The following is a 12,071-nucleotide window of genomic DNA, read 5'->3' on the forward strand; positions in this document are numbered from 1 at the left end:
TCGCGCACGTTGGCCAAGGTGCACGGTGATGTTTCTTACTCTAAGGTTCCGCACCAGACGCCCGGGACAGGTGAGCGAAGCTGGGCGGGGCCGGGTGCGCGGCCGGGGCAGGTGCACGCAGCTGGAGAGAGCTTTGGAGCACACTTCGGAGCGCACCAATGATGCGCTCCATTCAAAAGTTTCCTGAAAAGGCAAAAAAAGTTGAGATTATAGAATTTCCCACTTGAGAGATTGTAAAAAAAAAAAATTTAAAATGAAGGAAACGCGGGTGCCAAGGTGTGCGCAGCCCAGCCAAGGTGTGCGCACCAAGGCGCCCACCCTGGCGAAGGTGCACGCAAGGTGCGCACCCGAGGCAAACCGGACAATTAACCCAACTTTCGACTTCGCGCGCACCTTGGAGCGCACTTCGGAGCGCTCCTTGGTGCGCACCAATCTTGGGCACCTCGGAGTGCACCATGGCGCCCACCAAGGTGCGCACCCGGGGCAAACCGAGCTCCGACTTCGTGCGCACCTTGGAGCGCACGAAAGGTGCGCACCATGGCGCCCACCAAGGTGCGCAGCCCAGCCAAGGCGTGCGCATCAAGGTGCGCACCCTGGCGAAGGTGCGCACCCGGGGCAAACCGAGCTCCGACTTCGTGCGCACCTTGGAGCGCACAAAAGGTGCGCAACCCAGCCAAGGTGTGCGCACCCCGGTCAAACCGAGCTCCGAATCGTGCGCACCAGAGGTGCACGCCATCGTGCGCACCTTGGAGCACACTTCGGAGCCCTCCTTGGTGCGCGCCGATGTTGCGCACCTCGGAGCGCACCCGGGGAAAACAATGCAATTAACCCGACTTTCGACTTCGTGGGCACCTCGGAGCGCTCTCGGGTTCGCACCTCGGAGCACACCGAGGTGCGCACCTTTGATGCGCTGCCTTCACCAATTTCCAGAAAAGGCAAGAAAACATTGAGAAGGTGTGCGCACCGAGGTGCCCACCCTGGCGAAGGTGCACGCGAGGTGCGCACCCGGGGCAAACCGGGCTCCGACTTCGTGCACGCCGCACCTTGGAGCACACTTCGGAGCGCTCCTTGGTGCGCACCAGGGCGCGCAACCCAGCCGAGGTGCCCACCCCGGCGAAGGTGCACGCGAGGTGCGCACCCGGGGCAAACCGGGCTCCGACTTCGTGCACGCCATGGTGCCCACCGCGGCGAAGGTGCACGCGAGGTGCGCACCCGGGGCAAACCGGGCTCCGACTTCGTGCACGCCGCACCTTGGAGCACACTTCGGAGCGCTCCTTGGTGCGCACCATGGTGCCCACCAGGGCGCGCAACCCCGCCGAAGGTGCACGCGAGGTGCGCACCCGGGGCAAACCGGGCTCCGACTTCGTGCACGCCGCACCTTGGAGCACACTTCGGAGCGCTCCTTGGTGCGCACCATGGTGCCCACCAGGGCGCGCAACCCCGCCGAAGGTGCACGCGAGGTGCGCACCCGGGGCAAACCGGGCTCCGACTTCGTGCACGCCATGGTGCGCACCGCGGCGAAGGTGCGCACCCGGGGCAAACCGGGCTCCGACTTCGTGCACGCCGCACCTTGGAGCACACTTCGGAGCGCTCCTTGGTGCGCACCAGGGCGCGCAACCCAGCCGAGGTGCCCACCCCGGCGAAGGTGCACGCGAGGTGCGTACCCGGGGCAAACCGGGCTCCGACTTCGTGCACGCCGCACCTTGGAGCACACTTCGGAGCGCTCCTTGGTGCGCACCATGGTGCCCACCAGGCCGCGCAACCCAGCCAAGGTGTGCGCACCAAGGTGCACGCGAGGTGCGCACCCGGGGCAAACCGGGGTCCGACTTCGTGCACGCCGCACCTTGGAGCACACATCGGGGCGCTCCCGGGTTCGCACCGGCGTTGCGCACCGTGGTGGGCACCTCGGAGCACACCAAGGTGGGCAGCGAGGTGCGCACCTTTGATGCGATGCCTTCACTAATTTCCATAAAAGGCAAAAAAAAAACGAGATTTTAAAATTTCCGTTTTGAAAGATAGTGAGAAAAAGGGAATGCTGGTGCCATCTTGAGCCCGCCCTGGTGCGCAGCCCAGCCAAGGTGTGCGCACCAAGGTGCCCACCCTGGCGAAGGTGCGCGCCCGGGCAATTAACCCAACTTCCAACTTCGCGCGCGCCAGGGTGGGAGCGCACCCAACAACCGGGCCTGGGAAGAGCCAATGCGAGAAACCCCACCAAACGCTCTGACAAAAAAAGAGGGGGCGCTCCAGTAACCCCGCTTCGGAGCGCACCCTGGGCAAACCCAGCCAAGGTGCCCACCCCGGCCAAGGTGCAGGCGAGGTGCGCACCCGGGGCAAACCGGGCTCCGACAACGTGCACGCCGCACCTTGGAGCACACTTCGTAGCGCTCCCGGGTGCGCACCTCAGAGCACACCAAGGTGGGCAGCGAGGTGCGCACCTTTGATGCGCTGCCTTCACTAATTTCCAGAAAAGGCAAAAAAAAAAGGAGATTTTAAAATTTCCGTTTTGAAAGATAGTGAAAAAAACGGAACGCGCGTGCCATCTTGAGCCCGCCCTGGTGCGCAGCCCAGGTAAGGTGCCCACCCTGGCAAAGGTGCGCACCCGGGCAATTAACCCTACTTCCGACTTCGTGCGCGCCAGGGTGGCAACCGGGCCTCGGAAGAGCCAATGCGAGAAACCCCACCAAACGCTCCGACAAAAAAAGAGGCGGCGCTCCAATAACCCCGCTTCGGAGCGCAGCCGGGGCAAACCCAGCCAAGGTGCCCACCCCGACGAAGGTGCACGCGAGGTGCGCACCCGGGGCAAACCGGGCTCCGACAACGTGCACGCAGCACCTTGGAGCACACTTCGAAGCACTCCCGGGTGCCCACCGGCGTTGCGCACCGTGGTGGGCAGCGAGGTGCGCACCTTTGATGCGCTGCCTTCACTAATTTCCAGAAAAAGGCAAAAAAAAATGAGATTTTAAAATTTCCGTTTTGAAAGATAGTGAAAAAAAAGGAACGCGGGTGCCATCTTGAGCCCGCCCTGGTGCGCAGCCCAGGCAAGGCATGCGCACCAAGGTGCCCACCCGAGGTGCACACCCGGGGCAAACCGGGCTCCGACTTCGTGCAGGCCGCACCTTGGAGCACACTTCGGAGCGCTCCTTGGTGCGCACCATGGTGCCCACCAGGGCGCGCAACCCAGCCAAGGTCTGCACACTAAGGTGCCCACCCCGGCGAAGGTGCACGCGAGGTGCGCACCCGGGGCAAACCGGGCTCCGACTTCGTGCACGCCATGGTGCCCACCGCGGCGAAGGTGCACGCGAGGTGCGCACCCGGGGCAAACCGGGCTCCGACTTCGTGCACGCCGCACCTTGGAGCACACTTCGGAGCGCTCCTTGGTGCGCACCATGGTGCCCACCAGGGCGCGCAACCCAGCCAAGGTGTGCGCACCAAGGTGCACGCGAGGTGCGCACCCGGGGCAAACCGGGGTCCGACTTCGTGCACGCCGCACCTTGGAGCACACATCGGAGCGCTCCCAGGTTCGCACCAGCGTTGCGCACCTTTGATGCGCTGCCTTCACTAATTTCCAGAAAAGGCAAAAAAAAACGATATTTTAAAATTTCCGTTCTGAAAGATAGTGAAAAAAACGGAACGCGGGTGCCATCTTGAGCCCTTCCTGGTGCGCAGCCCAGGCAAGTTGTGCGCACCAAGGTGCCCACCCTGGCGGAGGTGCGCGCCCGGGGCAAACCGGGCTCCGACTTCGTGCACTGCATGGTGCCCACCAAGGCGCGCAACCCAGCCAAGGTGCCCACCGCAGCGAAGGTGCACGCGAGGTGCACACCCGGGGCAAACCGGGCTCCGACTTCGTGCACGCCGCACCTTGGAGCACACTTCAGAGCGCTCCTTGGTGCGCACCAGGGCGCGCAACCCAGCCGAGGTGCCCACCCCGGCGAAGGTGCACGCGAGGTGCGCACCCGGGGCAAACCGGGCTCCGACTTCGTGCACGCCATGGTGCCCACCGCGGCGAAGGTGCGCACCCGGGGCAAACCGGGCTCCGACTTCGTGCACGCCGCACCTTGGAGCACACTTCGGAGCGCTCCTTGGTGCGCACCATGGTGCCCACCAGGCCGCGCAACCCAGCCAAGGTGTGCGCACCAAGGTGCACGCGAGGTGCGCACCCGGGGCAAACCGGGGTCCGACTTCGTGCACGCCGCACCTTGGAGCACACATCGGGGCGCTCCCGGGTTCGCACCGGCGTTGCGCACCGTGGTGGGCACCTCGGAGCACACCAAGGTGGGCAGCGAGGTGCGCACCTTTGATGCGATGCCTTCACTAATTTCCATAAAAGGCAAAAAAAAAACGAGATTTTAAAATTTCCGTTTTGAAAGATAGTGAGAAAAAGGGAATGCTGGTGCCATCTTGAGCCCGCCCTGGTGCGCAGCCCAGCCAAGGTTTGCGCACCAAGGTGCCCACCCTGGCGAAGGTGCGCGCCCGGGCAATTAACCCAACTTCCAACTTCGCGCGCGCCAGGGTGGGAGCGCACCCAACAACCGGGCCTGGGAAGAGCCAATGCGAGAAACCCCACCAAACTCTCTGACAAAAAAAGAGGGGGCGCTCCAGTAACCCCGCTTCGGAGCGCACCCTGGGCAAACCCAGCCAAGGTGCCCACCCCGGCCAAGGTGCAGGCGAGGTGCGCACCCGGGGCAAACCGGGCTCCGACAACGTGCACGCCGCACCTTGGAGCACACTTCGTAGCGCTCCCGGGTGCGCACCTCAGAGCACACCAAGGTGGGCAGCGAGGTGCGCACCTTTGATGCGCTGCCTTCACTAATTTCCAGAAAAGGCAAAAAAAAAAGGAGATTTTAAAATTTCCGTTTTGAAAGATAGTGAAAAAAACGGAACGCGCGTGCCATCTTGAGCCCGCCCTGGTGCGCAGCCCAGGTAAGGTGCCACCCTGGCAAAGGTGCGCACCCGGGCAATTAACCCTACTTCCGACTTCGTGCGCGCCAGGGTGGCAACCGGGCCTCGGAAGAGCCAATGCGAGAAACCCCACCAAACGCTCCGACAAAAAAAGAGGCGGCGCTCCAATAACCCCGCTTCGGAGCGCAGCCGGGGCAAACCAAGCCAAGGTGCCCACCCCGACGAAGGTGCACGCGAGGTGCGCACCCGGGGCAAACCGGGCTCCGACAACGTGCACGCAGCACCTTGGAGCACACTTCGAAGCACTCCCGGGTGCCCACCGGCGTTGCGCACCGTGGTGGGCAGCGAGGTGCGCACCTTTGATGCGCTGCCTTCACTAATTTCCAGAAAAAGGCAAAAAAAAATGAGATTTTAAAATTTCCGTTTTGAAAGATAGTGAAAAAAAAGGAACGCGGGTGCCATCTTGAGCCCGCCCTGGTGCGCAGCCCAGGCAAGGCATGCGCACCAAGGTGCCCACCCGAGGTGCACACCCGGGGCAAACCGGGCTCCGACTTCGTGCAGGCCGCACCTTGGAGCACACTTCGGAGCGCTCCTTGGTGCGCACCATGGTGCCCACCAGGGCGCACCCGAGGCAAACCGGGCTCCGACTTCGTGCACGCCGCACCTTGGAGCACACATCGGAGCGCTCCCAGGTTCGCACCAGCGTTGCGCACCTTTGATGCGCTGCCTTCACTAATTTCCAGAAAAGGCAAAAAAAAACGATATTTTAAAATTTCCGTTCTGAAAGATAGTGAAAAAAACGGAACGCGGGTGCCATCTTGAGCCCTTCCTGATGCGCAGCCCAGGCAAGTTGTGCGCACCAAGGTGCCCACCCTGGCGGAGGTGCGCGCCCGGGGCAAACCGGGCTCCGACTTCGTGCACTGCATGGTGCCCACCAAGGCGCGCAACCCAGCCAAGGTGCCCACCGCAGCGAAGGTGCACGCGAGGTGCGCACCCGAGGTGCACACCCGGGGCAAACCGGGCTCCGACTTCGTGCACGCCGCACCTTGGAGCACACTTCAGAGCGCTCCTTGGTACGCACCAGGGCGCGCAACCCAGCCAAGGTGCTCACCCCGGCGAAGGTGCACGCGAGGTGCGCACCCGGGGCAAACCGGGCTCGGACTTCGTGCACGCCGCACCTTGGAGCACACATCGGAGCGCTCCCGGGTTCGCACCAGCATTGCGCACCTTTGATGCGCTGCCTTCACTAATTTCCAGAAAAGGCAAAAAAAAGAAAAAAATGAGATTTTAAAATTTCCGTTTTGAAAGATAGTGAAAAAAACGGAACGCGGGTGCCATCTTGAGCCCGCCCTGGTGTGCAGCCCAGGCAAGTTGTGCGCACCAAGGCACCCACCCTGGCCAAGGTGGGTCACGGGGTGGGTCCTAGGGTGGGTAACGGGGTGGGTACTAAGGTGCGTGCCAAGGTGGGTCATAGGGTGGGTGCCAAGGTGGGCACCAGGGTGGGTGTGCACCAACCCTAGCCAGGGTAGGTCACGGGGTGGTTGTCGGGGTGGGCGTCAAGGAGCCAAGGTGGGTGGCAAGTAGCCAAGTTGCGTGCCAAGGTGGGTGTCGGGGTGGGTGCCAAGGATCCAAGGTGGGTGCCAAGGAACCAAGGTGGGTGTCTGGGTGGGTGCCGAGGTGGGAGCCAGGGTGGGTCCCAAGGTGAGTGCAAAGGTGGGTGCCAGGGTCAAGGTGAGTGCCAATGTGGGTTCCAAGGTGCCAGGGTCAGGGTGAGTGCCAATGTGGGTTCAAAGGTGCTAAGTTGGGTGCGAGGTTGGGTGCGAGGGTGGGTGGGTGCCAAGGTGTGCTAGGTGGAAGCCCGGGTGGGTCGGCATCCCATGGGTGTCGAGTTGGGTGCCTGATGGGTGCTTCTTGTCAAGTTTTAGTCGTCGGGACTCATTTCGAGCCTTAGAGGTCGTTTCTTGTCCGGTTGCCCTGTCTTCGACCTGGGAACCCAATTTTGGTCCTCGGGTCCCATTTTTTTTTGTCTCGCATCCCACTTTTGGCCTGTGGCCTTTTCGGGGTCGATTCTCGTTTTGGGCATCAGAGCATGTTTCTTCTCCTAAAACCCAATATTTGTTTATTAAGTCTCGGAACACATTTTTGTTCTCGTGGACCCATCATGGGTCTTGGAACGCATTTGTGGTCCTTGGGTCCCATTTTGCATCCCGAAACTTGTGTTTTGGTGCTTGATCCCTATTTTGGGTGCCCACCTTGCACCAAGTGCGCACCCGGGGCAAACCGAGCGCCTTGGTGCACCGGGGCAAGATCGAGCGTGCACCCGAGGCGCCCCGAACATGCACCAAGGTGCACTCGGCCCACATGTGAGCGCAGGTCGTTGCGCCCGAGGTGGTGTGTGGGCACCGCGTTGCAGACGGGACACTGCACGCACACGACGCCCCCTCCAGGTGCACGCACGTAGGCCGGGCCGGGTGCACACCCGACGCCCTAGCAAGGTGCGCGCACCCGGGCAGGGCTCACACTTGGCGAACGGGGCGCACTTCGCGAGGGAGGGTGTGCACCTCGACGGGGGTGGGTGGCCGGGGTGGATTCGCACGTGGGTCGCGGTTTGCTAAGTACACACTGCGACAAGCTCATAACGGGTGCGATCATACCAGCGTTAGTGCACCGGATCCCATCAGAACTCCGCAGTTAAGCGCGCTTGGGCCGGAGTAGTACTGGGATGGGTGACCTCCCGGGAAGTCCCGGTGTTGCACCCTTTTTTAGTTTTTCGCCGGGCGTCGCAATGCTATTTGAATAAACCTTTTGCCCGTTTGCGTTCTCGTCGGGGCCGGGCCGGGCCGGGGTGCGCTGCCCGCACTACCGCGCGCGCGGGGGCGACACCGAGCGCGCACCCGAGGCGCCCCGAGCACACAGGCCACGGTGCAACCCGGGCGTTGTGCGCGCACCCCGGTGCGCCCGAGGTGCTGCGCGCGCACCCAGGTGAAATCGGTGTGCACCTCGGCCAGTGCGCGCTCGGTCGAGTCGCGCACGTTGGCCAAGGTGCACGGTGATGTTTCTTACTCTAAGGTTCCGCACCAGACGCCCGGGACAGGTGAGCGAAGCTGGGCGGGGCCGGGTGCGCGGCCGGGGCAGGTGCACGCAGCTGGAGAGAGCTTTGGAGCACACTTCGGAGCGCACCAATGATGCGCTCCATTCAAAAGTTTCCTGAAAAGGCAAAAAAAGTTGAGATTATAGAATTTCCCACTTGAGAGATTGTAAAAAAAAAAAATTTAAAATGAAGGAAACGCGGGTGCCAAGGTGTGCGCAGCCCAGCCAAGGTGTGCGCACCAAGGCGCCCACCCTGGCGAAGGTGCACGCAAGGTGCGCACCCGAGGCAAACCGGACAATTAACCCAACTTTCGACTTCGCGCGCACCTTGGAGCGCACTTCGGAGCGCTCCTTGGTGCGCACCAATCTTGGGCACCTCGGAGTGCACCATGGCGCCCACCAAGGTGCGCACCCGGGGCAAACCGAGCTCCGACTTCGTGCGCACCTTGGAGCGCACGAAAGGTGCGCACCATGGCGCCCACCAAGGTGCGCAGCCCAGCCAAGGCGTGCGCATCAAGGTGCGCACCCTGGCGAAGGTGCGCACCCGGGGCAAACCGAGCTCCGACTTCGTGCGCACCTTGGAGCGCACAAAAGGTGCGCAACCCAGCCAAGGTGTGCGCACCCCGGTCAAACCGAGCTCCGAATCGTGCGCACCAGAGGTGCACGCCATCGTGCGCACCTTGGAGCACACTTCGGAGCCCTCCTTGGTGCGCGCCGATGTTGCGCACCTCGGAGCGCACCCGGGGAAAACAATGCAATTAACCCGACTTTCGACTTCGTGGGCACCTCGGAGCGCTCTCGGGTTCGCACCTCGGAGCACACCGAGGTGCGCACCTTTGATGCGCTGCCTTCACCAATTTCCAGAAAAGGCAAGAAAACATTGAGAAGGTGTGCGCACCGAGGTGCCCACCCTGGCGAAGGTGCACGCGAGGTGCGCACCCGGGGCAAACCGGGCTCCGACTTCGTGCACGCCGCACCTTGGAGCACACTTCGGAGCGCTCCTTGGTGCGCACCAGGGCGCGCAACCCAGCCGAGGTGCCCACCCCGGCGAAGGTGCACGCGAGGTGCGCACCCGGGGCAAACCGGGCTCCGACTTCGTGCACGCCATGGTGCCCACCGCGGCGAAGGTGCACGCGAGGTGCGCACCCGGGGCAAACCGGGCTCCGACTTCGTGCACGCCACACCTTGGAGCACACTTCGGAGCGCTCCTTGGTGCGCACCATGGTGCCCACCAGGGCGCGCAACCCCGCCGAAGGTGCACGCGAGGTGCGCACCCGGGGCAAACCGGGCTCCGACTTCGTGCACGCCGCACCTTGGAGCACACTTCGGAGCGCTCCTTGGTGCGCACCATGGTGCCCACCAGGGCGCGCAACCCCGCCGAAGGTGCACGCGAGGTGCGCACCCGGGGCAAACCGGGCTCCGACTTCGTGCACGCCATGGTGCGCACCGCGGCGAAGGTGCGCACCCGGGGCAAACCGGGCTCCGACTTCGTGCACGCCGCACCTTGGAGCACACTTCGGAGCGCTCCTTGGTGCGCACCAGGGCGCGCAACCCAGCCGAGGTGCCCACCCCGGCGAAGGTGCACGCGAGGTGCGTACCCGGGGCAAACCGGGCTCCGACTTCGTGCACGCCGCACCTTGGAGCACACTTCGGAGCGCTCCTTGGTGCGCACCATGGTGCCCACCAGGCCGCGCAACCCAGCCAAGGTGTGCGCACCAAGGTGCACGCGAGGTGCGCACCCGGGGCAAACCGGGGTCCGACTTCGTGCACGCCGCACCTTGGAGCACACATCGGGGCGCTCCCGGGTTCGCACCGGCGTTGCGCACCGTGGTGGGCACCTCGGAGCACACCAAGGTGGGCAGCGAGGTGCGCACCTTTGATGCGATGCCTTCACTAATTTCCATAAAAGGCAAAAAAAAAACGAGATTTTAAAATTTCCGTTTTGAAAGATAGTGAGAAAAAGGGAATGCTGGTGCCATCTTGAGCCCGCCCTGGTGCGCAGCCCAGCCAAGGTGTGCGCACCAAGGTGCCCACCCTGGCGAAGGTGCGCGCCCGGGCAATTAACCCAACTTCCAACTTCGCGCGCGCCAGGGTGGGAGCGCACCCAACAACCGGGCCTGGGAAGAGCCAATGCGAGAAACCCCACCAAACGCTCTGACAAAAAAAGAGGGGGCGCTCCAGTAACCCCGCTTCAGAGCGCACCCTGGGCAAACCCAGCCAAGGTGCCCACCCCGGCCAAGGTGCAGGCGAGGTGCGCACCCGGGGCAAACCGGGCTCCGACAACGTGCACGCCGCACCTTGGAGCACACTTCGTAGCGCTCCCGGGTGCGCACCTCAGAGCACACCAAGGTGGGCAGCGAGGTGCGCACCTTTGATGCGCTGCCTTCACTAATTTCCAGAAAAGGCAAAAAAAAAAGGAGATTTTAAAATTTCCGTTTTGAAAGATAGTGAAAAAAACGGAACGCGCGTGCCATCTTGAGCCCGCCCTGGTGCGCAGCCCAGGTAAGGTGCCCACCCTGGCAAAGGTGCGCACCCGGGCAATTAACCCTACTTCCGACTTCGTGCGCGCCAGGGTGGCAACCGGGCCTCGGAAGAGCCAATGCGAGAAACCCCACCAAACGCTCCGACAAAAAAAGAGGCGGCGCTCCAATAACCCCGCTTCGGAGCGCAGCCGGGGCAAACCCAGCCAAGGTGCCCACCCCGACGAAGGTGCACGCGAGGTGCGCACCCGGGGCAAACCGGGCTCCGACAACGTGCACGCAGCACCTTGGAGCACACTTCGAAGCACTCCCGGGTGCCCACCGGCGTTGCGCACCGTGGTGGGCAGCGAGGTGCGCACCTTTGATGCGCTGCCTTCACTAATTTCCAGAAAAAGGCAAAAAAAAATGAGATTTTAAAATTTCCGTTTTGAAAGATAGTGAAAAAAAAGGAACGCGGGTGCCATCTTGAGCCCGCCCTGGTGCGCAGCCCAGGCAAGGCATGCGCACCAAGGTGCCCACCCGAGGTGCACACCCGGGGCAAACCGGGCTCCGACTTCGTGCAGGCCGCACCTTGGAGCACACTTCGGAGCGCTCCTTGGTGCGCACCATGGTGCCCACCAGGGCGCGCAACCCAGCCAAGGTCTGCACACTAAGGTGCCCACCCCGGCGAAGGTGCACGCGAGGTGCGCACCCGGGGCAAACCGGGCTCCGACTTCGTGCACGCCATGGTGCCCACCGCGGCGAAGGTGCACGCGAGGTGCGCACCCGGGGCAAACCGGGCTCCGACTTCGTGCACGCCGCACCTTGGAGCACACTTCGGAGCGCTCCTTGGTGCGCACCATGGTGCCCACCAGGGCGCGCAACCCAGCCAAGGTGTGCGCACCAAGGTGCACGCGAGGTGCGCACCCGGGGCAAACCGGGGTCCGACTTCGTGCACGCCGCACCTTGGAGCACACATCGGAGCGCTCCCAGGTTCGCACCAGCGTTGCGCACCTTTGATGCGCTGCCTTCACTAATTTCCAGAAAAGGCAAAAAAAAACGATATTTTAAAATTTCCGTTCTGAAAGATAGTGAAAAAAACGGAACGCGGGTGCCATCTTGAGCCCTTCCTGGTGCGCAGCCCAGGCAAGTTGTGCGCACCAAGGTGCCCACCCTGGCGGAGGTGCGCGCCCGGGGCAAACCGGGCTCCGACTTCGTGCACTGCATGGTGCCCACCAAGGCGCGCAACCCAGCCAAGGTGCCCACCGCAGCGAAGGTGCACGCGAGGTGCACACCCGGGGCAAACCGGGCTCCGACTTCGTGCACGCCGCACCTTGGAGCACACTTCAGAGCGCTCCTTGGTGCGCACCAGGGCGCGCAACCCAGCCGAGGTGCCCACCCCGGCGAAGGTGCACGCGAGGTGCGCACCCGGGGCAAACCGGGCTCCGACTTCGTGCACGCCATGGTGCCCACCGCGGCGAAGGTGCGCACCCGGGGCAAACCGGGCTCCGACTTCGTGCACGCCGCACCTTGGAGCACACTTCGGAGCGCTCCTTGGTGCGCACCATGGTGCCCACCAGGCCGCGCAACCCAGCCAAGGTGTGCGCACCAAGGTGCACGCGA

At 63.3% G+C, this 12,071-nt stretch overlaps 1 non-coding gene across 1 annotated transcript; it reads left to right on the top strand.

Annotated features, from left to right (window-relative positions):
- The first annotated feature begins 7,539 nt into the window (after positions 1 to 7,539).
- Positions 7,540 to 7,658, top strand: LOC131869722 (5S ribosomal RNA). Its single transcript, XR_009368097.1, has one exon. It is a non-coding gene; the product is annotated as a 5S ribosomal RNA (ribosomal RNA).
- Positions 7,659 to 12,071: the final 4,413 nt, after the last annotated feature.

This window comes from Cryptomeria japonica, unplaced genomic scaffold, assembly GCF_030272615.1.
Source record: "Cryptomeria japonica unplaced genomic scaffold, Sugi_1.0 HiC_scaffold_262, whole genome shotgun sequence".
NCBI lineage: Eukaryota > Viridiplantae > Streptophyta > Pinopsida > Cupressales > Cupressaceae > Cryptomeria > Cryptomeria japonica.